Here is a 26,423-nt window from a genome sequence, read left to right as displayed (position 1 = left end):
ATGAAAAGGTGCTGTTTCTTTTGAAACCTGCTTGTATCCTGCTTGAATTTCTCAGTGGGGAAATGGCCAGAGATCAGCACACACCAATATTGAAGAACAGTAGGATTTATTTTGTGCAAATGAACATACTTCTCATAGTGTAAGCGGGTCCCCAACCTTTTTGAGTTAGTAGGCACCTTTGGAGTTCTGTCACGAGTGCTGGACGCAATCACAAAATGGCTGCTGCAGCCAAGCAAAAAAATGTCAGGGAGTGAGGTTACGCATAACTCCGATAGTAACGCTTCAAAATTTCAGGCAGAATCTCTGTTTAGCAGGATGCCTTTTAGAATGAGTATACAACTTTAAAGTGTTTTCTTGCATATACGCAGCTTATTTTCCATCACATGTTGAAGATCTATGTGCTGTGGTGGCCACTGCTCCCGACTGCATTGTTTTTTAGAATCTGCACAGCCCAGCAGGCACCGTGTTTGGCACTTCTGGGTCAGAGTATTTGGTGGAAGCAAGGATTATTAGCAACATTTTTGTAAAAACTGGCTTTAGAACATTTTACTTCCCTTCCCCGTGTTCATCCCCTGCCAAGATTCCTGGTCTACAAATGGGAGACAGAAATAGTGAATTCCCCAGGACACACCCAGTCCAAGGTTGAATAGGAATATGACTCTAGATTGCCCAGAGAGATCTGATGTACTGGACTGTCCTGATAAAACAGTTGTCGTTCATGGCACAAGCTGACACAGAGTAAAGGTACAGTTTTCAGTGAAAGTCATGATGTACGTTAGCAGGTTGATCTAAATATATAATGTGGGGAAAAGAAACAATTGAAATGGTTTTCGTTTTTAAAAATTGAAGCTATCGCCTGTATTCCATTCATGTTGTTCACTTGTGGATTTCTTTTCCTTGTTTGTGCCTGCAGTCCATTAATATATTTTTTTCTTGGTAGCAGTAGGTCTGAAGGCTACGGGAGTGATAGTTTCATCAGATAATCCCTTGTGGCTCCTGCCTAGAATGAAACTTTAAATAAATCTCTGAGATTAAAGAAAAGCACCACCCTCCCCTTCTTTGGATTAATGGTTCTCTTCTAAACCGGGAGATCTACATTCTGCTCAGGGCTGATTGATTTTCAGTTGCCATGAGGAAAAGATTGGTTTTAATTATGTTTCCTTTTGGTGTTTCAAAACACTTTTCAAGTAAAAGTTTATATAAATGGGATGATACCACACTTTTTGAACATTGAATAGCATGGTTCGTTACATTCTGTTCTATGTTAATTTCATGATGCGAGAGCTGCCGCAGCATAGACTTCCCAGGCCATAAGGGGAGTATGAGAAACCCTCACACAGGCATAGGTGGAGCTACCATGGGGCGAGGGGGGGTACACAAATGCCCCGGGCGCAGGCGCAGGGGGGCAGGAAATCGCTTCCCCCCCCCCACTTCCCTCAGGCCACCTCTGCGTCCCGGAGCAGGCTGCTCTTTTAACCGTAAAAGTTAAGTGAGGCATGTCGGGGTGGGGGGCGCAGCTGCCATTTTGCCCCAGACACCATTTTTCCTTCCTACAGCACTGCGCACGGGGCCTATGGGGCAATTGCTCCACACGCACATTTGTCTCTTGGTTTAAACTTACTGTTTTGTCTTTCTTTGGGAACATATGCATAAGCTGTGCACCCAAAGACTCTTAGATGTGTCATTGATGGCTTGTAGCCTTACCAAAATCCAAAGGGTGTAACACCTGTGGTTCTAGTGTACAGCCTATTGTGTATATATGTTGCTGTCATGATGCCTTCTCCCCAGAAGTGCTGTGGGGGATGTGTGCTGCAATTAGCAAGCATCTCACCTTGGTCAGTAGATTCTGGTTGGTTTGCTCTGAGACATCATTTTGGGTAGCCGTGGTCTGGTGGTGAATGCCCTCACATCTCAAGAAGTCCTGCATTGCTCTGGACATGTATTCTCCTGCTCCATCGGTGCGCAGGATTTGAAGATTTTGCTGGAACTTGTTCTGCACCATTCTCAGATAGTCGTTAAACCTGTTCAAAGTCTCAGATCTTTCTCTCATAAGAAATATTATCACATATCTAGAATAATCAGCTATAAATGACATACCTCACTTCCTGGAAGAGCAGAAATTGACCTGGATAGCAAAATGCAAACCCAGAGGCACGAAGTGAGGCAGTTTACTTGATGACTATAAGGTTGTTCTATACAGTTGCCCCAAATCCCAGAGCTTAGAAAGTTCGGCGCAAAAAGGGAGTTCAAGATGAGTCTTGGTAAAAGCAGTTTCTCCTGGATTCAGAGTCCACTGTTCTGGTAACCTGCCAGTATTTCCCCCAAACAATGTGTTGTAGAAAAAGTTAAGCAAATAAGTCTGCCCAAAGCACCTGCACATTTTTGTAGACTAAAGTCGAAAGGGTCTTGCTTCTGATCCTCTTCAGTTGCAAGCTGGTTAGAATTCATGAAAGAACAATATGGCTCAGATTTATTCGCAGCTGGATTTAACTTTTAGAATGAAGTGTGAATATTGATTAAGTTTCCTCTCTTTTTAGACAATACCGTATTAGTTTTTTTTAAATCTTCTCTGTTATACAAATTTGAGATGCATATGACATATACTAGAAAGACAGAATGTAAGTAATTTCTCAGATGGATGTGAAGATGGCAGTCTAAATGTCTGCATAATGCTAATTAATTGTGATTTTTAAAATTTGTATTTACCGTATATACTCCTGTATAAGTCGACCCGCATATAAGTCGAGGCACCTAATTTTACCACAAAAAACTGGGAAAACGTATTGACTCGCGGATAAGTCGAGGGTGAGAACTGCATCAGCAAATGGTAAGCCCTGATTCTCCCTTTAAATCCACTCAGAAGGGAGGGGGTGATTTAAAGGGAAAATCTGGGGAAAATTTGAGGGTGCCTGTCAGGGGAGGAATGTTTATGTTAGCAGTTACCAATATTTCAGAGTATCTTTAGGGGGTCCAAAGTTATGGACCCTCAAAAGGGTAGCCCCATCTACTATTAGCTTCCATTGGAAACAATGGGGGATGGGAGCACCCACTTTGGGATCCATAACTTCACCAAACCTGGCTGGTATCAGCAAGAGATTATCCTGATAATACCACCCAGGTTTGGGGAAGTGTGGTTCAAGGGGTCCAAAGTTGGACCCCCTGAACCAAACTTTACCAAACTTGGCTGGTATCATCAGGAGTGTCACCTGATGATACCCTGACATTTTGGTGCCACTAGCCTAAAAACTGCGCCCCCTGGCGGCCGACAAAGTAAAAACCCTAAAATATTTTTTAAAATACACCTGACTCATGTATAAGTCAAGGGGGGCTTTTTCAGCACAAAAAATGTGCTGAAAAACTCAACTTGTACACAAGTATATAGGGTATTCCTTTTGAAGAATTTAATAAAGACTTTTTATACGTAAAAAAACAACAACCCTTCAAGCTGTCCTGGGAAAGGAAACCAATTTTAGGAGCAGCCTCCAGTGCCCCAGTTGAAGGGAGAATGAAAGAGGAACACCCAGTATAGAAATTAGTCAAATATTTAAGGATTGTGGCATTAAGATAGGAAATAACGGTGTCCTGGTCTTCAAAATAAGCAAGCAATACAAGGTGTCTAGAAGTGTCAGATATCTTACTATTCTTCCAGTTTGTGGTTGGATTTCCTTTGATAAAGAACATCTTCACTTCTTAATTTCCATCTTCCCCCCAGTGTGGCGTAGTGGTTAAGAGCAGGTGGATTCTAATCTGGAGACCTGGGTTTGATTCCTCACTCTTCCACCTGAGTGGCAGAGGCTTATCTGGTGAACCAGATTTGTTCCCCAGTCCTACATTCCTGCTGGGTGACCTTGGGCTAGTCACAGTTCTTCAGCCCCACCTACCTCACAAGGTGTATGTTGTGGGGAGAGGAAGGGAAAGGAGCTTGTACGCTACCTTGAGTCTCCTTACAGGAGAGAAAGGTGGGGTATAAATCCAAAGTCTTCTTAATTGGCACCTGCTCTGTAGTACATGTTGCTGAGAGAGAGGGAGTTTGCTCTGTTTTGTTGGGGTGAGTCAGTTGGTGTTCAACTGAGAAATGTGCATCTATTTGTCTTTTGCCTTTCCCTAAATCAGGGGTAGGAGCCGCATGGCGTAGTGGTTAAGTGCTTGCACTACCACTCACACGGTCAGGAGTTCGAGCCCCTTGTGGGTCAGATATCCTGGAAGCTGGCTCATGGTCAACTCAGCCATCCATCCATTCCTTGGTCAGTAAATGAGTACCTAGCACATAGCTAGTGGGTAAAGAATAGCCGGGGAAAGCAATGGCAAACTACCCCACAAAAATGGCTTGCCTATGAAATCACTGCTTGGAGTGGTACCCCAGGGTCGAACACGACTGAAGGGGAAACTTTACTTTTTAAAATCAGGGGTGTCCAATCTGGTGCTCCAGATGTGCATGGTCTGTGATTCCCATCAGCCCCTGCTAGCATGGCCAATTGGCAGGGACTGATGGGAATCATAGTCCATGAACATCTGGGGCACCAGAGTTGGACACCTGTGGCCTAAATGAACATGGCTCCAAAAAACTTCATTTGTTGCTGCAGCACCTGCATTTGAAACATAGGGTTGGCGAAGGCCACTGAGATATAACCCCATACTTAAAGTAGTGTTAATGGTCTCTTCACTTTTGCTGAGGAGAGCTTGGAAAACCTTCCTAGCGTATGAAGAAAATATGACTTGGCTATACATTTGGGTGCTAACCGATTTTTAGCTTTCGCTGTTCAAGCAGTCGTGTTTGGCTATGTATGGAGAGTTCAGATCTTTTCACCCTTTCTGGTACAAATATAGAATTCAGTGTTGTACCTTCTTTTGTTGGGATGGTTGTAATTTTATAATTGCCCCTCCTCTTTACCAAGCGGCCAGGGCAATGCACAAAGCCAAAAAAAAAATAAATTACAACTGTTATTTCAGATAAACTCTGAAAATAGGAAGAATTGGGTGGGAGAGAAAACCATCTTAAGGTATTCAATTAGATTCAGTGGCGTACCAGGTCTACATGGCGCCCAGAGACTAAAAACCTTCTGGACGCCTCCTCCCCCTGCAGAGCCTCGCTTACTCACAAGTAAGCGCACAGCACTCACTATTTACTTTTCCTGCAGATCTTTGGAGCAATGTTTGGAGCATTGCTCTTTTAAGAAATCATAGAGACAGGCTGCCCGAGCGGCAGCTTCCCTGAAGCCGAGCCTCAGAGCCTGTGGGGAAGGGGACGACGGCTGGCCAGTTGGCTGGCCAGTGAGTGGCGGCGGCGTTCGGGGGGTGGGTGGGGGGGCGAGGGGGGGCAGGAGCCTGCTGGGTACCCCACAGGCATGCGCCTGGCGACATGGGTTGCCTCATGTCTCCATAGGCGGTACGCCTCTGATTAGATTACATATGAGGCTAACCCATGAGCAAAACCATCTTGCATAGTCCATTTTTTGCTATACCGTCCATACCAACTCAGAATCTATCTACCTGCTCATTCACACACTCTTTACATCACATAGGGAAGCTGTTGATGTGTAGCCATGTTTTCGGGGTTTTAATGCAAAATATTCATCATTGTTCCCCAGCCGCACCCCTTGTATTTCAGAACTCATTTGTACCCTTGCTGCGATGGGTATATGAATGACAACAGCAACAATGTGTAGGCATCAGCTCCGAGGCTGAAAAAGTGCGCTGTGTGCAAAGAGCAGGAAACAGAATTTTCCCGAAATGTGTTGTTAGGGGGAAAAAAGCAAACCAGCTCCTGGTACTTCTCTGAGCGAGGACTCGGCTGCAGCTGTCGGCTTTATTAATCAGCAGAGCATGTGCTTGTCTTCTGGTTCGTGGTCACGATTAACACTAAGCAAAGACCTCCTACTAGAAAAAAGTCAACAGAGCTTCAAAACAAACCTATCAACAGCGTTTCATAAAAGGGGACAATAGCCGGGCTGTTGGCTAGTCCTTCTGAAGGCCTCTTCATACAGTCGTTTTGCTGCGTGGCTTTACTTGGGTTTCGGGGAGAGAATTGTGCATATGCGTGAGTGGTGATTTGGTGTGGCTGTCTGCCACAGGGCTGGGGTCAGCAAGCCCTCATGGGGCCAAAGAAAGAGGGAAAAGGGCGGGGGGAAATCCAGACCCAACCTAAAAATACAAGCCCAATAGACTGAAAAGTCTGATATGGGGGTTTCAGTCATGCAGCCTGGGACCGAATCCAGCCCCCTCGAGAAGGCTTATAAGGCCAGTGAGCCAGCTGAGGTACCCCAATCTGGCCTGGTAAGTCAACTGCGGGCTCACCAGTCCAGGCACCCACTCATTCCAGCTGCGGCTTGCCAGTCCAGGCACTGACCCCACACCAGCAACTTGCCAATACTGATCAATGGGCTCACTCCCCACCCAATACTGATCTGGAGGCTTGCCTGCTGAGACAGTCACCCTCCCTGCCCCCCTCCCAGTGCTGATCTGGGCTAGTGATCCTGCTGTGGACTATAATCTGTCTCACCGAAAGATCTCAGAAGATGTTTGTATTCATCTGCGCCACTTCCTGGACCATATAGTGGAATCTCAGTTTTCATTGCCTTCGGTTTTCATTGCCTTCGATTTTCATTTATTTTTTCAGTGAAAAACTTGTCTCGGTTTTCATCGATTTGCAGTAAGGTGCAGGGCTTCAGTGGGAGAAAAATCAATCTGACAAAGCTGCTGTACGCCGTGGTCTGGGTAACTTTTTTTTAATGACAATGTCTTGCCCCATTTCAGACCAATCTTCAAGAGGTGTCAGAAACAGACCTCTTTGGACAGCTTTCTGGTGACATTGGTCCACTGGCTCTGAAGCTGGTCCCAGTGTTATTGTTTGTTACTGTTTTCAGCATTAAACACTATGTTTATTCACCAAAAAATGTGTTTTTGGTATATTTTCTGGAGTGCCTAGAATGGATTAATTGGATTTACATTGATTCCTGTGGAAAAGTTTGCCTCGGTTTTCATTGGTTTCGGTTTTCATCGATTCTTTTCGGACGGATTACCAACGAAAACTGAGGTTCCACTGTAGCTTGCTCCTGTTGGGTCCCAGTGCCTAGCGCCCACCCACCCCCCGCTCAAACACCAAGCTGGGCCGGCCAGGCAGTGGCGGCAAGCCACCACTCTCTTGCCAGGCCTGGAAACAGCCTCTCTATCCCCCCCCCCCACTCTCCCTCCTGGCCCAAACGCCAAGCTAGGACTTCCTGCCTCCCCTTCCCCCACAACTCACCGCTCACACCACAGGTGTATCTTGGCCGGCCACCCCCTCCCTCCCTCCCTGCCTCATTCTCCCACCTGTCCCTGTTTTGGAGAGGTAGGGACATTATTTTGAGGGGAGGGGGCAATTTTGGCGGCCCGGGAGAACACAAAGCACTTGCCCTGGGCACCATTTTTTTGGCGGTATGCCCCTGGCTCGCTGGCTCGCCCACTCATAGTCCTTTGGGACTATTTCCTACTGTGAAAGCACACACTTCTACGACACCATTAATGACCATACTTTTAACTTTCTGTGAGACAGAGTACAGCCAGCTGAGGCAGCGACTCCCCCCCCAAAAAGGGGCACAGACATGCAACAAAGTCACATTTATGTCATGTCCAGCCCTTGTAACAAATTAGTTCAGCACCCTTTATTTAAAAGATCGTTCAGCTATATTAAATATACATTTTAGTGCATTCTGGTTAAATCTTATCAGTAGAAAACAATACATAAAATCTCAATAGAAAATACACATCAGTATCTAAAAACACACCGAAAATATCACAAAATACACGACAAATAGCTACAAGATCTTAATTGTGAGGATCGTACACAAAATATCCCAGAATCTTCCCCCAAGAGATGTGATGTGTTTCAGTACCTCTGGATCTTCCTCAGAGGCCAGAAACATAGAACTAATATCCACACATGAAATCTTATTTACAGCCCAGCATGTTAGATGTAGATCAACAATATAACTGTCTTCCCATAAATATCTAAGATTTATGTTGTGAATCCTCAGAGTTCACTTTCGCCAATTAACGTTTCAAAAGTTTGCAGACCTGCCCTGGACTAAAGTGAAATCTAATATGTGGGGTCAAATGTATGTGCAAGAGGCCGCTGCCTGGTGGGGCCTACTGCTGCTATGTCCCCCAGTCACCTCCCCTGCTACTTGTCTGCTTGTCCTTCCCCATCTGTTTGCTAGAAGGGCTCTGCCACCCACGCTCCCAGCTGCCCAGCATTCTTGGGGAATGGCATGTGGTAATGTTGCTGCTGGCCGTGGCAGGATCACTCCCAGTTGTTTGCAGTGGCCGTGTTGTTGGAGAAAGGATTTGCAGGTGGTATGGGTAACTGAGCATGGTTGGGGGAAGGTTTAAAATTGGGAGAAGTTGGGGCCACAGAGGTAGATTTGGCACAGGTATGAGGGGGGCTGGTGGCGGCCACACAGGCCTCTGGCTGCTGTGTGCCCCTCAAAACCTGGCACCAGCCCTGGTCTGAGATCAGGCTTCTTGAACATGTTGTGTAACCATGTGCCCTCATCTAGCTATGTGCTGCTGTGATGTTGTCAAGCTAGCTAAGTCATCCATGATAGAACAAGGTAAGACAGTGAGAATATTGAAAATTCTTTGGATTCCTTCATGCCAAAAGTATTCACTTCTGCAAATGCAGCACAACCCTAATAAACATTTCTTGAGCTGTGTCAGTGCAGGAAGTGTTGGGATATTGTGATGGTTGGTGACCTGGCCACACCTCTATCAGCAAAGGAAAGAATTCATTAGGTTGTCTGTTGGTCAAACTGGTTTTTCGGTAGGAAGGGAAATCTGAAATCAGAATTTTGGGCCTTGCTGAGGACTTGTTCATCCACCAATCCATGCAAACAACAAAGAAATGTGTGTCATTCATAAGAGTGAAAGGGATCAGGTTTTAGTTGTCTCCAGCTCGTGATGGTTTTGCTTCACAGCTTGCACTATGACATAGAATTCAGCTGGCAAACCATTTTCAATCTAGATGGAAAAGCATTAAAAAATCAGGGCCGAAGTCAAATTTGAAATGAAATGAAACCTTTAATGGCATATCAGTTATACAGTAGAAGTTAAGTTAATTTAAAATCTATTTGGACATACAGCGTATAAAAGCTAAAATATTAAGCCATTGAGTTAAAAGTGTGTCTAATAAATATTTGGGAACATTTGGTAATGACAGCGCACAGAAATCTGGCAGTTGGATCAAGAATGGCAGTTGAATTGCTGTCTAGCAGGAACAGAGTTTTGGCAACATCTGCAGTGTTGCCTAATCCAGCCATAAGAGGGTTGAGTAGTTTTTCCCACTCAGATTCATATAGGGGACAGTGATGGAGAACATGGTGAACAGTTTCCTTGAGGCCAAGATTACAGCTGCAAGTTCTGTCAGTAGATAAAGGATGGCACTCTCTATTATATCGTCTAATAGAGCGAAGAACATTGCATCTGGCCAGGGTGACAGCACGTCTCAGGATCGTGTAGAAGATGTAAATAGTTGGCTGAGATGGAGAAACGAGGCAAAATATGAAGTCAGATTTAAGGATTAATAAAATAAATGGAAGGAAAGTATAGGTGGTCTTGAGAAATGATGTTGTAGGGTTATGCAAAGTCTTTATTTGGGTTGGAGATCGGAAAAAAAGGCACGCTGCATATATCCTACATTGGTGTGGCTACTTTTGTCCAAGGAGAAGTGTATTGATTGAACACTTTTTCTAAATTACTGTGGGTGTGGCCTGAAGCCATGTAAACTGATTTGTTCACTTGAGTCTTCTGCTCACTTCTCTGCCACCATAATTTGTGCAGTGGGTTACTTATGCCAGGAGCCCTTTAGACGCACCGCAGTTATGCGATGCTCTACTCAGAAACCCTGGCCATTTATTTTGGCGTTCGGACACCCATTTAGAACTATTATTTTTCAGAGGGTTTGCTGTTTATCTGAAATTCATGTATGGATGATGTTTGGGGGGCGGGGTAGCTTTGAATAGTTTTATTATGTTGCAGTATGTTCAGGGTATAAACTATTTAAATGAAATTAGGACTTTAGCAAAGAATGAAATACCAGTAAATGGGTTATATGATGCCATATGCGAGCTTGCTGTTGCCTGTCAGGCATCTTAACGCTAACTAGAATAATGCAGCTTAATTGACAAAAATAGCAATTGTGGTCAAGATTGTAAGCAGAGTGTGCTTATCCAGATCTATCAAGATAAATCACCCAAATGTTGACGGGTGTATTTTGCATACCGTGTTTCTCCGAAAATAAGACAGCGTCTTATATTAATTTTTGCTCCCAAAGATGCGCTATCTCTTATTTTCAGGGGATGTCTTATTTTTCCACTCCACAGCTGCATGCTCTGGTGTTCTGTTCGACGGGCATGCTTCCAAACAAAAACTTTGCTACGTCTTACTTTCGGGGGATGTTTTATATTTAGCACTTCAGCAAAACCTCTACTACGTCTTATTCTCAGGGAATGTCTTATTTTCAGAGAAAGAGGGCACCATATATACCCAAGTATAAGCCGACCCGAATATAAGCCGAGGCACCTAATTTTAGCACAAAAAACTGGGAAACTTATTGACTCGAGTATAAGCCTTCAAACTTGACTCGGTAGCAGCTAAAAACAAAAGATTTGGGAGCAAGATGAGATAGAGTTGCTTAACAGAGTTTGCATTAGGGATGAGCAGCTTTCCAGCACTCTAGGAACACAAATGAACCACTGTTTTCCTCCAAATGTAGAATAATTCTAAGATTCATAGCCATGCCAGCCTAAACTTTGCTCCAAAGAAAGTCTTTATCTTCAGCAACATCAGTATTTGGCAGTAAACTACTGTATGAAGAATTGTATTCATCTAGAACAGGGGTCGGGAACCTGCGGCTCTCCGAGGCTTCCCACGCAGTCCTGCAAGACAGTCCTGCAAGAGAGGGAGTGAGAGGCCGAGAGCAAGCTGGTTGCACGGCCTGGCAAGAGAGGGAGGAGAGCAAGCTGAGGTAAAGTTTAGAGCCCTGAGTGTGTAGGATTCGCTTGCTCTCTTGTTCAGCTCGGTGTGGCCAGCAAAGACATCGCCCACGCTGTCCTCCGACCCTCAGGGGTCAGAGGGCAGCATGGGCGTGTCTTTGCAGCCGCCCGGAGCTGAACAGGAAGGCAAGGCGAGTCCCTTGCACACACACTGTGTGGTGGTCTGGGTATAGTTCCCTCCTTCCGGTGGGGCTTCTGGCCTCAGTTGGTAGAAGGTCTGGAGAGGCAGACACCGCTGACAACAATTCTGGGAGTGTCAGGGGGGGCATCTCCACGCTCTCTTTCCCAGGGGTCTGGTCGCCTCTTCCTCCGTATGCTCCAGGGGCTTTCTCTCAACCCCGTTCTCTAGCGCTCTCCAGTTGGCTGCCTTGCCATGGATCCTAGCGCTTTCCCTCCCCAAACAGACTTCCCTCAGCCTTCTGGAGTGACAGGGGAGACCTGGGGTTTCTTTGAACGCCTCCCCTGAGCTTTGTCTGTCCCTGTGTCCTTGCATTCTCGCTGGGGTTGGGTTTCTTCCCCTTCCCAAGTGGGTTGTCCCAGCCCCTTCCCTCTGTCAGGGTTCTAGGCGCTTTCTTCTGCTGCACAGGCCAGAATCGCTGTCTCCACTCCCAACCCCTCCCCCTCTGCCTTTTCTCCTTTCCCTTCTCTCAGTCTCTTCTGCTCATTAATGGCCCCACTCTCTCCTTTCCTCTCACACACTGCCTCCTCTCCTGCACCTCCTTCCCTTTATAACTTTCCTCTCACTACCTCCTGCCCTCACCCAGCTGGCGGTTCTCCCAATCCTCCCCTAGTTGATCAATCTCTACTTCTAATCAGTGGGGGCGGTCTGGTGGCTCGGCTGTCGACTCCCTCCTCCAGAGGTGTCAGGATCTCGGCGTCTCGTCCCGGGCTGTCCCCTTCTGCGGCTGTCAAAGTTCCTTTGGGATTGTCCCATAGCGAGGAGGGACCCATCAGTCCGGGCTGGGACATGTCTTACTTCTCCAAGCCCAGACACTCTGAGACTCAGTTTCCTTGCAGCGAATGGCTGCTTTGGAGGGTAAACTTCACTGCCTGTTCAAGGGGGGGGGGGTGAAATGGAAAAATCAGAGGCACCAGCAGAAGCCCCAACGCAGAGCCCACAGTCGCTGAGAAAGTGTGCTCAAAAACGAAAGCACACCGCAGCTTCAAAAGCCCAGCTGGCAAAGAGGGGGAAAGGCTCCAGCTACAGCAGTGATCCATCCCCCTCAGAAGACTCAATGTTTCCAGCCTCAGGCAAGAGAGCCCCTTGAAACAGGGAAACGGAGTGGATGGGGAGGTGGTTTCCCCCAATTCTGCCCCCAGTAACTCTGAGATCATTCAGGGACTGTCTAGGGATGATCTAGTCTCCCTTTTCCAACAGTCCATCAGAGAAGAGGTAGAACGATGCTTCAAGGACAGAGAGGGAAGACCTGCCCTTCAGGAAGGTGGCCCTGGGCTCCAGGAGGGTAGACCTGGCCTCCAAGGAGGCAGCTCTGGCCCTTGTGAAGGTAGACCTGGCCTCCAATAGCCAAACTCTACACAGTTTCATAAGCAACACACTATAATTGTTTATACAAAGCGTAAAGGTAAAAAAAACAATATATACAGTGTTATATTCATTTTAAATGTCAAAAAGTATTTGCGGCTCCAAGTGTTTTCTTTTCCGTGGAAAATTGGTCTAAATGGCTCTTTGGGTCTTAAAGGTTGCAGACCCCTGATCTAGAATGCAACGCACCAATAACCCTTAGGAGAGAAATGCCTTGGTTTCTTTTAACACACACACACACAACTTAGTGGTAATGCTATGCAGGCTGTCCTTACAGCTTGTTTTTACGGCTCTCTGGTGAGTTAGAAAAAAAGCAGCAACATGCTTACCGGATCCCCACAGCAGCCCCAGCTCCAGCCACCATCTTGGAATTACCTATATACTTGAGTATAAGCCGAGAGGGGCTTTTTCAGCATTTAAAATGTGCTGAAAAAGTCGGCTTATACTCGAGTATATACGGTAATTTATTTTCAAGATGCAGTTTTTTGCAAATTTTACTTTACTTCACTTTAAAAATGTACTTTTAAGAAAGGAAATGGACAAACAGCATATCAGTAATAGTTGGCTCCCTAAATATGCGGCGGATTCGCTGGTTAGACTGGAGAACGGCCAAATAGGAGTGGAGGCGAGGGTTGCCCTGTTATCACTTTCTCTATGGCTTAAATTGAATCTTATGCTCTGCGGCCTTCTCCCACTGAGTTTTGAAAGATTGGATTTTCTTCACAAGTCTTGTATTAGGATTTGACATAGCCAAGCAAGCTCTTAAAACAAAGAATTTTAGATATAAAAAGACAGTTGGATCTACACAAGAGTTCCTACTTTCAGATCGCTGATCAGTGTGAAATACATTCCTTATCCTGCTTCATATCTTAGGACTTTGGAAATAAATATTTGCAGAAGGGCCTTTACTTTAGTGCATTGTCTAGTTTGATTTCTGTCTTTTTATGATGAAATTCAGGAAGATTCCTCGTCCCCAAAGACTTTGTCCATGTGAGGGCAGAAAAATTCACACTAATATAGAACGGATCCCTTTTAGATGCAGCTTTTACAGTGATGCTCGAACCAAGGTTTTGGGATCCTACTGAACAAGAGTTCTGGGTACCCTAACTAATGTTCTCTTTATTGAGGAATTTCCACAAACCACAAAGCTGGTGGCCAAGTTCTTAGTAATAGTAAAGTTCACAATGCAAAAGAATGTGAGTAATAGATTCAATTGCCTCAGATGAACAACGGCAACATCATTTGTCTAATTCCTTATAGGCAAATATATGTGCGATTAATATTCTATGCTAAATTAGTTAGAAACTTTTCAACATTTCTTTGTGGAAGTCCTGAAACTAAGATCTGAGAGAACAACCCATTGGATACTCACCGTGAAGGGGTCTTCTCCTGGGTGGTTGTAGGCCTTCTTGTTTGGATTATTCTCCACCATCAATCAAGGAGGCAGGAAATATACTTTGGTCACTCCCTGTAGGCTGGTCATAGCTATCTTGCCCCAGTATCTGACTAGCCGAGGATCGGACTCACCACAGTGAGACAAGAACAATGAAACCACAACAACACACACAATAACATGCTGAAAAAACGAACCTAACCTAACAACTCTGGAAGGGACCAAAGCTCAAAGGATCCTCACAGGCTCTAAAACTCTAGCTTGGAATGTTAACATTGCAATTTTATATATGAAACACATTACCAGAGAAGAATGAGAACAGGGAGGGCCAAGATGGCCTACAACAGTGATGGCGAACCTTTTTGAGACCGAGTGCCCAAATTGCAACCCAAAACCCATTTATTTATCGCAAAGTGCCAGCAATTTAACCTGAGGTTTAACTTAAACACTGAGGTTTAAGTTTAGAAAAAACAGTTGGCTCTGAGGCGTGTGTTACTCGGGAGTAAGCTTGGTGGTAGTCAGTGGCTTTGCTTTAAAGCAACCGTGCAACTCTTCCAACGGGTGAAACACGACCCTAGGAGGGTTTACTCAGAAGCAAGCCCCACTGCCAGCAACTGAGCTTACTCCCAGGTAAAGGATCGCGCTTTAGCTCTTCGCATGAAAATCAGTGGGGTTTAACAGCGCTTAACAGGGTTACCTACACTGCTTTCCCAAAACTAGGTCTCAGGTTTAATGCTAATAATAAAGCCCAGCGGCCCAGGCCAGCCTAGATATATGTGGGGGGGGGGACTCTGTGTGTGCCCACAGAGAGGGCTCTGAGTGCCACCTCTGGCACCCGTGCCATAGGTTCGCCACCACTGGCCTACAACCACCCAGGAGAAGACCCCTTCACGGTGAGTATCCAATGGGTTGTTCTCCTAGAATGGTGTAGGCCATCTTGTTTGGGTACTCCCCAAGCAGTGACCTGCAGTGTGGGTTCTGTTAATCTCCGATAATGTGCTCCAGGATTCTCCTTCCAAAGGAGGCCTGAACAGCATCCAGAGAGGTCAACCTATAGAGCCTCACAAAAGAAGAGGGGGAGGCTCCAGTGGCCGCCCTACATATCTGTTCTAGGGACACGTGCTTGACCAAGACTGCGTTAGTGGTCACACTCAGGGTAGAGTGGGCCATGATGCCACTGGGATCCGGTAGACGGCTGGCCTTGTGTGCCCCAATGATCCATGCCCTAATGCTGGAACTAACGGCCGCAGAAGACATTGCCTCACCTAGGGGAAACCATGTTAATAAACAGGGACTCACATTCTCTGATATTTTCCTTGCGTATGAGAAAGGCCCTCAGGGACACACATCCAGGTGGTGCCTTAAACGTTCCCTGGGATGGGTAGGATTGGAGCAAAAGTTAGGTAGAACCACCTCCTTGTCGTTGGGTGGTTCGAACTTAAAATATTTATTTTTGTTAATAAGGATAGCGGATTTAGGCTCGTTGTTCTTATCCCACTGGGATACGATGGGATACGATGTCACCACTGGGATACAATGACTTGTCACACAGCCTCAAAACTATGAATAGGTTGGCTTTAGGGCTTTAAAAAGATTGAAGATCATGGGGGATAGGGTTGTGCCCTGTGGAATCCCACAGGATAGGCCCCACGCTAATAACTGTCCTCCAATGGCAATTCTTTGAGTCCAGTAATTCATTGTTACTCTATCATCAGTGACATGACTGGATAATAGACTGAAGGAACAGTAGTGTTTACTCAAATGCAAGGCTAGATTTTTCAAAGGGTTGTCTTGCATTTGCATTCCAGTTACAGTTATATCCAGTAATTTTATTATTTATTATTTTTTATTTGTTCAATTTATATACCGCCCTCCCCCAAGGGGCTCAGGGTGGTTCACAACAATTAAATACATTAAAACAGCTAAAACATTCCACCCTCACAAAAGTTAAAAGAACCATATTTGTTGATGGCGTCAGAAAAAACAATGTTTTTGTTTTTCCCCTCCTTCCCTTCCTTTTGTGTATAACATTACTAAGGGGGGGGGGGTCATCTTCCTTTCAACTAAATAAAGAGCATGCTAAAATTCAGAACAGGCTTACAAAGGGAAACTGCTGTTATAGCTCCATTTCCCCCCCTGGTTAACTTCACAGTGAAAAACGTTGCCACCTTCATTCATACAGCATATGGCACCCAGAGGCTACTGTCAGATTCTTTATAGATAGTTACAAGCACACATTGAACATATTCAAAATTAAGGTGAAGTGAATGCATTTAAAGGGGTGGGAGGAAATCTGTCACTTGTAATTTAGGAATGTGGGTGGGAAGGGAAAAAGGCAGAGTCGTACTGATATAGAAGAATCTAAGCAAGCCAGTAAGAATGTAGATATAATCGAAGGCAGAATGAATAGGTATATATATGCTTTAGAATTGTAATGCATTGTGAGAAATGCTGTATTAAAATGAAGCATTAGATTTTTGAAAACTCAACAAAGTATTTTTTTTTTAAAATGAAGCATTTAGTAGCCTGAACTGTCATCGCAGAAGTACTCCAGTTGCCTGCGTTAACCGCTTTTTAACATTATTGGGGAAAATGGAATGAGAAATCCTTAAAGCTATTTTCCCACCTGAGAGGTTGACAGCCAAGGCATTGATTTCTTTTCAGCATGGGTCTCCTTAAGCTACAGTTTGATGGACCTTGACCAGGGAATCTGTACTATAGTTTCCTTTTTCAGTAACTGAGGCAATGAATCTAAAGCCTAGGTTGACGTATTCTTGGCTAATAATCTCAAAACAATACGGTAGGTTAGTGCTTAGTGTATCAACAGATTTTGTCAAATTCTTTGTATCACAAATCAGTTCATTCTTTTTCAAATGAACAATAGAAGAGCATATGTGTGTTCGTGTGATTTTGATTTCCATGGAGCTGCTTTGAACTTCTGTGTGTATTTTAAGACTAGTGTTTGGCTCCGTGTGTCCATGTGCCATATTCCATAAGTATTCAGGATGTCCTCATGCTGTGTTCCAGGGGATTGCCCTGCTTTAGTTATTGTTAACTTGCTCTTATTACATCCTCTTTTTTAACGTGATGGGAAGGCAACAGTGCGATATGCATGCATTGGTTTCTGAAGGCCTTTTTTCAAAAAGCAGATCTTACAAAACCAGCATTTAAAAGAACTACCTTCTCCTCTAACACCATAACCAATTTCTCACTGACGATTTAACTAATTCTAATCATGTGTAAAATAAAGGCTTGGTGGCGAGACATGCAAATTTTATCAAAATCTAAACTGATTTTTTAAAAAGCTTTTCTTCCCTCCCTAGTTCTGAATGTTGTCAGATGAAAGGGACAGAATCAAAATTGTGTTTCCAGTGGCGCATGAATCACAAGCAGAATCCAGCAACTGAAACAGAGACAAAAAGTTTCTTTTCCTTCCTTTTTGCAAAGGTACTTTTCAGCTTTGTGCTTCTTTTAAGGACTTCTGATGAATTCTGCTTGACAGTTTGATCATGGCACCTTTTGCAGCTCCAGAAAATAGTCCAGTTACCGAGGTGATAAATTTGTTGTCTTGACAATTATGGTAATCTGTTCTTCCTCACCCCCCAAGGCAACACCTCTTTGGCTATTTTCACCCCTCTGGCCTAGATTCTAAAAACTATCTTAACATTCTCAGTGTGATGTTATAATTCTGATCTCTTTAAGTCAGTTCGCTGGATATGTAGCAATAGGGAGGACTTTCCATGCACTAGGTTTTAGCCTATGGTAAACCTGTTTGCTGTCATGAACCGTTTCATCTTACAGCATACCAGTCATACTCAAGTGTGGCTTTTAAAGCATTTGCTTTGATAGTAATAGAAAGTGCTGTCAAGTCACAATGACTTATGGTAACCTGAAGGGTTTTCAAAACGAGAGATGTTCAGAGATGCTTTGCCGTTGTCTGCCTACATTGTAACCCTGGACTTCCTTGGTGGCCTTGGTGGCCATTCAAATGCTAATCAGGTCCCATCCTGCTTAGATTCCAAGCTCCTGATCTGGTGTCTCATCCTAAATCCTTTTGATTCAGTTCCTGGTCTTTTTCTCTCTTCTCATCCTATATCCTATCCCCAGTCATAGATACACACAACTGGTTTATTACAGGCTTGGGTGCCAACATGGACTGGCCTGTTTTGTGATCTCTACCTGCCCACATGTCATATAAGTAGATCTTTGGTGTACTTAGAATGGGCTACTGAGTAGTTCCTTTTAAAAAAATCTTATATGCTCTCTTCTGTGTATATTGAAGAGAGCTTATACATGTAATGTTGGTTTCTCGTGGATGAAGTACTGCTGGGAAAGACCATTTTTAGCTACCCCAGAGGTACTTACCTTGCGGCTCGTAGATAGCCACATTTGCAGTTACCATCATTCAAAAGAGCTGCACTTATTTCCATCTTGGGCAATACCTTCAGCTCCAGGAGGCTCTTGGCATACAATTTCCTCTGATAGCTGTTGGAAGCTATCAGTGTTTGGAATATGCTGCCACAGGAGGTGGTGATGGCCACTAACCTGGATAGCTTTAAAAGGGGCTTGGACAGATTTATGGAGGAGAAGTCGATCTATGGCTACCAATCTTGATCCTCTTTGATCTGAGATTGCAAATGCCTTAACAGTCCAGGTGCTCGGGAGCAACAGCCGCAGAAGGCCATTGCTTTCGCATCCTGCCTGTGAGCTCCCAAAGGCACCTGGTGGGCCACTGCGAGTAGCAGAGAGCTGGACTAGATGGACTCTGGTCTGATCCAGCTGGCTTGTTCTTATGTTCTTATGAAGGTGGGAACCCAACTGAGAAGCCCCACTGGGCCAAGAGCATTGGGTACTTCTTTTTAATACAGGGTGGGTGCCACATTGAGGCACGGTGCTCAGAAGAGCTACAGGTGGTATGACCAAGAGTCGGGGTCCCCGACCTTTTGAGCCTGCAGGCACCTTTGGAATTCCGACATGGCATGGTGAGCACAGCTGCAAAATGGCTGCAACAAAATGGCTACTGTAGGAGGTGGAGCCAGTCACAGAAGGCTTGCCACACCTTAACTTCAGTTACACAGTGGCAGCTGTCAGGAGCTGAAAGTATAACAGCTGCATGGCAAAACCCTTGATTGCCTTAATTGCCTGCTGAAGGACTAACTACAGCATTCACCTGTTGACAGTCAGCTAAAGGGAATGACTAAGCATGATTGCATCAGCTATATATAAGAGTCATGTGACCTTTGACTGTACTAGCCATAGGCTAATGAATGTATCATAATGTATATAAGTAAGCTAACTCAGTTAAGCATGTTCCTTGCTGGGGACAGGACCTAAGCCGAAGCAATTCTGTCCGCTTAAACTGTATATACTTCGTATCCCAATGCCAATACATCTTTTTTGAGTGAACTCCCTGGCTCCAGTGGTTATTGCGCAGACTCTGTGTATAAACCAGTTGCACCTACGCCGTCAACTTTCGTGTCAGGTTATGGAGGGCCCAGTTGCTGCTAGGTAAAATCGCATTACAACTTTCCACTGGTGAGTAACATTGCCTGAGTGGGCGGAGAATGTAAGAGTGTGGTGAAGTCATGATCGGGTCCTGCGCTCATGGGCTGCTGTTTGAAAGGCTCAAATGAGTCCCACCACGTCTCATGGGTGGAGAAAATGAAATGCTTCCTCATCCGGGAAGGACTCTGGAAAGCTGCCTGTGAAAGCTCCAGATATGGGGCGACGACGATGATGAGGTGGAGGCTGATAGAGAAGGAAAGCCAGAGCAGCCATTGTTCTAACCCAGTGGAAAACAGCCAATTGGCGTGTCCTAAGCGAGATAAAACAACAGCTTTTGGGGTGTTGGACTGTCTCTGAAAGAGTTGTACCAGAGGGACAACGCGGGCTCCAAGCTGATTCTGGTCGCGATAGTAGACTCTTTAATCTCAAGTTGCATGAAGGCAATGTGATTTCCCATCTGCAACAAATGAGAGCACTCTTTGCTGATTTGTCCGATAGAGGTTTGGCTTTTGATAATAATCTGCAAGCTTTGATTTTGCTCTCTTCTCTTGGCACACAATGGGACCCATTAGTGGATGGCTTACAAAGTGTGCCAGAGGATGATTTAACATTGGACTATGTGTACGGGAGGCTTTTGGAATGGAAGGGGCAAATGGATTTACGTGCCTACCCTCAGCCTCCAGTGAACAACAGCATCAGCAAGGACCGAGGTGACAAATTGGCAGAGGCGAATGCTGTTCGCAGATGTTACACCTGTGGAGCAACCAACCACCTAGCGAGGAATTGCCAGCGAGGGCGACAGCGACAGTGTCTAATGCCTGTGTGCATTCTGAAAATGGTTTAGCAGAGAGAAAGATTGGTGTACTGAAACAAATGGTATGGGGCCAGCGCAAGTGCTGAGAGCTTAAATGTAAAGGATAGTCTCTGGGCGGAGGCATGGCTTACTGCACACTGCTGCATTATGTCATGAACAGATTATTCAGCCCGAAGCACTCGAGTGACATTCATTATAGGAAGCTGTATGGTAAGGGCACCTAAGTTAGACCACCTTCATACTTTTGGTTCTATATGCCAACATGTTCTGTTGCCACCACAGAAAAGCAAAGCGAAAGGTGCACTCCCACAAAGGCTTCAGTTTGTGGGTGTCCCAAGCTTAGGCATGAAGGCTTTCTGTGGTTCCCTATTACCAAATGGTCAGGGTACTCATTTACCAGAAGTGCTTGAGTTTGAGAAGCATTCTGGTTGGTCCCGGCTGCATAGCAATTCTAGACTCCTGCTTTCTAAGCAAGAAAAGTCCATCTGTCATTCTGCCATATGCTGAGTAAACATATTGAGAGAATTAGAGACAAAGAACTGAAACTGAAAAGTTCTTCTGAGGTAGAGTGTAGCATACAAGTCTAGTGTTCCTGTTAAAAGCTAAGAACTAGACTCAGAAAGTGATAAGAGGAGAAAGAACCAATTCCCCAAAAGGTCTGCACGTGTGACTAAAGGGAAACCACCCCAGAGGTTTGGGGTATGACACACAACACAAAATGAAAACAAGAGAATGGAGGCGGTGAATGTTTTACCAAAACAAATACATGATGAATGGTTTGAACTAAACAATTATCAAAGAGGTTTTGCACAAGAAGGATGAAGTTGAGCAAAAGCCATGGTTTGAAACTATGAGTTCAAATGCGTTAATGCGCATCTAGATGTATTTACAATTGAGGTTGATATGCCAAAGAAAGGAAGAACTCTGTTGGACTCCAGATGGGTCTATAAAAGAAAGCTTTTAGTTTAATGGTGAAATGCTTTTTTAAAAAGCCAGACCTTCAGTAGCTAGAGGTTTCAAAACCACAAAATTTTCCTGAGGACTCTTGTTTTGAAACCATTATGCTGCACTACAGCTAGGGTATATGAATCCATCAGTTTGTGTTAGGCTATTTGCCGAAACAAAGGGGTATGTCTCAAGAAGCAACTAGATGTGTGTACCGCCTATCTGAATGCAAAGGTGGATGAGGAGGAGAATATATGTGAGACCACCACCTCGGTTACAGGTGTAATGTAAAAAACAAATAAAGTTTGGTTACTGAAAGCGTGCTCTTTATGGTTTTAAAACAATCCCAGCACATATGTGTGGAGAGAAACCATTTAAGATGACCTGTTGGTGAAAGGAGAGGTTTTCAAAGTTGTGCCAATTGATTCCTGTGTCTATAAAACAGGGAAACCAGGTGCTGAAAGCGTTCCTAGTAGTGTGAATGGACGATGACATCATAATAATTTACAGGAAACCTAAAGGGAACTGAACAAAGTGTTGTCAGACTTTTACAAGTAAAACACACATTAAAGTCGTCGTGGATCTAGGTGAAATAAAATCCTACCTAAGTATGGAATTTGTACAAACTGCTGAGGGTTTATTGCTGCACCAAGAGGGTAAAATAAAGAGCTCTTGAGAGAACATAAATGGTTAACTCACTCAGCAACCAGCAAACACCCATGAGTAGTAGGAGTTTCCAAGAACTAGACAGGACACAAGAATGTGATGACTCAGTCTCTACAGAAGTGTAATTAGGTCTTTGCAGTATATTGAAAGCTTCCATTAGCAGACCAAGATATTTCCACATGCTGTCAGCGATACTCAATGTGAAGACTGACGCCAACAACCAACTAAAGAAACAGCAGACTGGACTGGGGGTAAAAGGGATTACTGAAATACCTTTTAATGCAACCATGTCTAAAGAGTTTACTGCTGTACTTGAACCAAACTACCAACATTGCTGGATATGCAGATAGCTTAGTTTTAATGCGAATGAAGAGAACAATATGCTCTTGTACCGGATTGTATGATAACCTTATGCAGGTGTACTGCCCATTTTATGGGCATCCCATGATTAAGCAAAACTCTAAGTATACAAAAAGCAGCTGTGAGGCCGAGCTACAGCCGCTGTGAATAGTTGTGCTTTAGACATGCAATGGGTGTCTGAATTAGCTAAAGAGCACTAAGGTCTCAAGGTACCAAAACCAAGCATATATTATTCAATGACTCTCTCAAAGTTGTATACACAGTCTCTTAAAGTGCTAATCTGTTAAGAACCAGAACAAAGCTGTAGAGATGTCACGCTATCAAAACATCAGACGAGATGATTCCAAAGCAGGACTCATATAGAGGCAAGCTTTCCTACCTTCACAGGACAATAAGGCAGGGACTTGTCCTGACCAAGCCATTAACCACTATAAAACATGAAAGAGAGGCGCATGAGTTGTTGGGTACCTAACAGATGCATCTCTGAAAGTAAGAGTCAGCCAAGTGTAATGGAAAGTAAAGGCAATGCACTGAATTGATATATATGTGTAAAATGCTTAACTGTTACTGTGATAAAACAAAAATGTGATGTAGGTTTTACCCAAGCATCTAGGGAAGAGGGGTGTCAGGAGCTGAGAAAGTATATAACAGCTGCATGTGGCAAAAGCCCTTGATTGCCTTTAATTGCCTGCTGAAGGACTAACTACAGCAGCATTCACTCATGTTGGACAGTCAGTCAGCCAAAGGGAATGACTTAAAGCATGATTGCATCAGCTATATATATAGAGTCATGTGACCTTTGGACTGTACCCCAACTTACATAGGCTAATGAACGTATCATGTAATGTATATAAATACAAAGCTAACATCAAGTTAAGCATGTTCCTTGCTGGGGACAGGACCTAAGCCGAAGGCTCTGTCCGTTTAAACTGTATATATTGTATCAATGCCAATACATCCTTTCTTTGAGTGAACTCCCTGGCTCCAGTGGTTATTGCCGCACTCTGTGTATGCTCAGTTGCGCCTACGCTGTCAACTTGTGTCAGCAGCTTCTGCCAAAGTAACATTTTTTAAAATCTGCATAGCCGTCAGATCTCCAATAGACATTCAGAACCTTTGCTGGGCAAAAGCCCGGCCTAACAGCATCAGCTTTCAAAAATACCCTTAGCAGGCACCAAGAAAATTGTCAGAAGGTACCACATTGGGGACCCCTGACATAAAGCCATCTATCGCTGTCCATATAACTGATAACAACAAAAAGGCACCATGGATAGCAAAAATCACAAACATAAAAATCAGGTGCACACTGGCAACAGTAACCATGTGCATATTATTTCTTTTAATCAATTGTACAGTCCATCTAGCCATATTACTGTTCAACACATTGCCAGTGGGAAGAAGGTGGGGAAGAAATTATGGAGTCCATTTACAAAGATAAGAGAAATCAGCATCGGACTCATTTTATTGCAATATCAGCATGTGGTCTTGGGAAGCTGGTAGTTTTCAGCCACATGTTTTAGTTCAAAGAATAAAACTATGTTCTTCTAGACAGTATCAATTCTTGAACAGTAGCTTCATTTCTTGCTCGTTTGGGGGCAAATGTGCATTTGATCCGAAAAGGAGAATTCAGTATCATTAATGCACAGAAGGCCTGTGACCTTTTCTTTACGGAAGCGTATTCAGATCTGTGCCATAACCTGAGACTTGTTTTGTCATACAGAAAGCATTCGTATTATCTTAAAACGCTAAGTAAACAGAAGGTGCTTGGCTTTGCCAGGACTAGCAGGAGTTTCTGGTCATTTCAGTGCACAGTGATCTTAAGTGTGTGTGTGTGTGTATAAAACATGTATGATGAATAAACACTTGCATTGATAAAAAGATTAATGTTCAGAGGGGCCAAGTGACTTTGATTTATGAAATCCAATTCCTGCCCATTAATAACCGACATTGTTTGCCGCTGTCGTTGCTGAGGTGCTTGTTACCGTCCCAGTAATTATCCTGACTATCATCCTTACTTTGGACAGTTAGTGACAAAGTGACAAATAACGCTATATCCATCTTCTCGTACAATTATGTTACTGCCTAGGCTATCCCAACTTTTGTATAGAAATGACAGAAGGTTGCTTGTAGTTTTTTTTTCTTCTGGCCAATTTAACTGTCAGTGAAGAACTGTAAAGTACAGACTAGAGAATTCCCTTTTTCTTCCCTCTGTCACAATTGTCGTGTTCCTCACACTAATAATTTTCAGAGTTCCAGATCTTAAGTAGCTGTGCACAAAACTGCTGTGAGGACTATCTGTTTTGGTTTTCCAGGCTGTGTGGCTGTAGTCTGGTAGTTCTTGCGAAATGTTAGGCATAAAAACTACCAGACAGTGGTCTCCCAGCCTGGAAAACTCACAGCAGCCAGTTGATTCTGGCCATTAAATCCTTTGATGATACTTGTGTGAGGAGCTTGTGCATGCAGCATTTGTGTTGTGTTCCTCTAGATCAGGGGTCGGCAACCTTTGGCACCCAGGGAGCCATTTGGACACGTTTTCCACGGAGGGGGGGGGGCACTTGGAGCCGCAGATACTTTTTGACATTTGAAATGAGGATAGCACTGTATATGTTGTTTTTTAGCCTTTACGCAGACAGTTGTAATGTGTTGCTTGTGGAGTCCATGAGTTGCTACAGAGAAAATTGTATTCTATTTGTATGGAGAACACATTTTGAACATTTTTTGTGAGGGTGTGCGGGGAAAGCGTGGAATCTCGTGGGCACATGCACTGGAGCGGCAGCTGGGGGGAGAGGAGGTGCGGAGGGGACCTCTTTTGTAGTGGATGGCTCAGTGGGCACCTGCATGCCTGCTGTGGCTTGGGACATCTGCATGCCTGCTGAGGCTTGGGACACCAGGAGCTCTGAGTTGTCTGGTACGGAGTGCTCCCTGCCCGCTTCTGTCCTCTTTCTGACTTTCCCTGGCACCACCTCCTCCTTGTCCTCCGTTTTCCCCACCTCGTCCTTTTTCCTTCTCCCGGTCTCTCATGTCCTCCTCCCTCTTCGTCTCACTCCTCAGCACACCGCCCTCTTCCGCATCCAGCCCTCCACCTTTTATCCCCTCCAGAGCTTGCCGAATCCATAAAGCTCCTGCCTCTCCACCTTGGCCCTGCTCTTCTTCCCTCCTTCTCACCCGTCCAAGCGTCAGTTCTGGCGCCTGCGCAGGCACAGCTCCTCTTGCCGCCCACCATCCTGGCCAATCCAGCCATATCTGTGGGCTCCACACTGCGCCACCGTCTCTGTCGCCAGCCCTGTCCTCCCTCCGGTCCCAGCCAGGTGGCTGGGGCTGGGCTCGGTGGCCGCCCGCCATCCCCCACCACACTCAGGCCATGCCTCCCACGCCTCACCTGCCTGGAGCCTCTGCCCGCCTCTGTCCTACAGGCCCAGGAGGAGGAGAGAGTCCCCGCCTCCCGGGATTAGCCAGGTTGTGCCTGGGCAGAGCCGCAGTGCAAGGGCGGGGGAGCCTCATGTGGCTCCGGAGCCGCGGGTTGCTGACCCCTGCTCTAGATCTTGGTTCCAGTATTCATCCAAGTGCTTTAAGATGCCTGGAATCTCAGATTGTTAGTCATTATGATGATTGACGTAAATAGTGCTGATACAGCTATCAACATCATTACACGTATTTTATACACTTTCATTTCTGTGGGGATGTGGAATGGCCTGATTTCATCAGATCTCAGAAGCTAAGCTGGGTCAGTACTTGGATGGGAGACCACAAAATAAGTCTTTGCAGAGGAAAGTAATGGCAAACTACCACTGCTGAATCACTTGCCTTGGAAACCCTCTTGGGTTGCTATAGGTTGGCTGAGACTCAATGGCATTTTATACCCACATTCATGTGTGCATCTCTTTTCTGAATGCTTTTTCATGATCAAAGATGTGTGTGTATCAGTATGCATACTCCCATTCAAATATCTTAGGCATACTTACATTCCTTGATGTGTTGCAATTACTGCCTACTTTGTCACTTTTCTTATTATTTTTCATTCACCCAGATCATGGGAATATCTGGGAAGCTTCCAGGCCGGAGGGGTTAGGAACAGAGGCCTCTGTCACAATCGTCATGTTGCTCACGCTAATAATTTTGAGAGTTCCAGATCTTATTCTATGGTGAATCATTCACCTCTTGTCTTCTTTA

The 26,423-nt window shown here is 44.8% G+C and overlaps 1 protein-coding gene across 2 annotated transcripts in view; it reads left to right on the top strand.

Annotated features, from left to right (window-relative positions):
• The window catches only part of TEX2 (testis expressed 2), a 150,322-nt gene that overhangs the window by 46,155 nt on the left and 77,744 nt on the right, over positions 1–26,423 (top strand). The gene's annotated exons all lie outside the window — the stretch shown is intronic.

The sequence above is a fragment of the Sphaerodactylus townsendi genome, linkage group LG03, assembly GCF_021028975.2.
Source record: "Sphaerodactylus townsendi isolate TG3544 linkage group LG03, MPM_Stown_v2.3, whole genome shotgun sequence".
Classification (NCBI taxonomy): Eukaryota; Metazoa; Chordata; class Lepidosauria; order Squamata; family Sphaerodactylidae; genus Sphaerodactylus; species Sphaerodactylus townsendi.
Note: the sequence above shows the minus strand (reverse complement) of the source record. Positions and strands in the feature narration are given on the sequence as shown.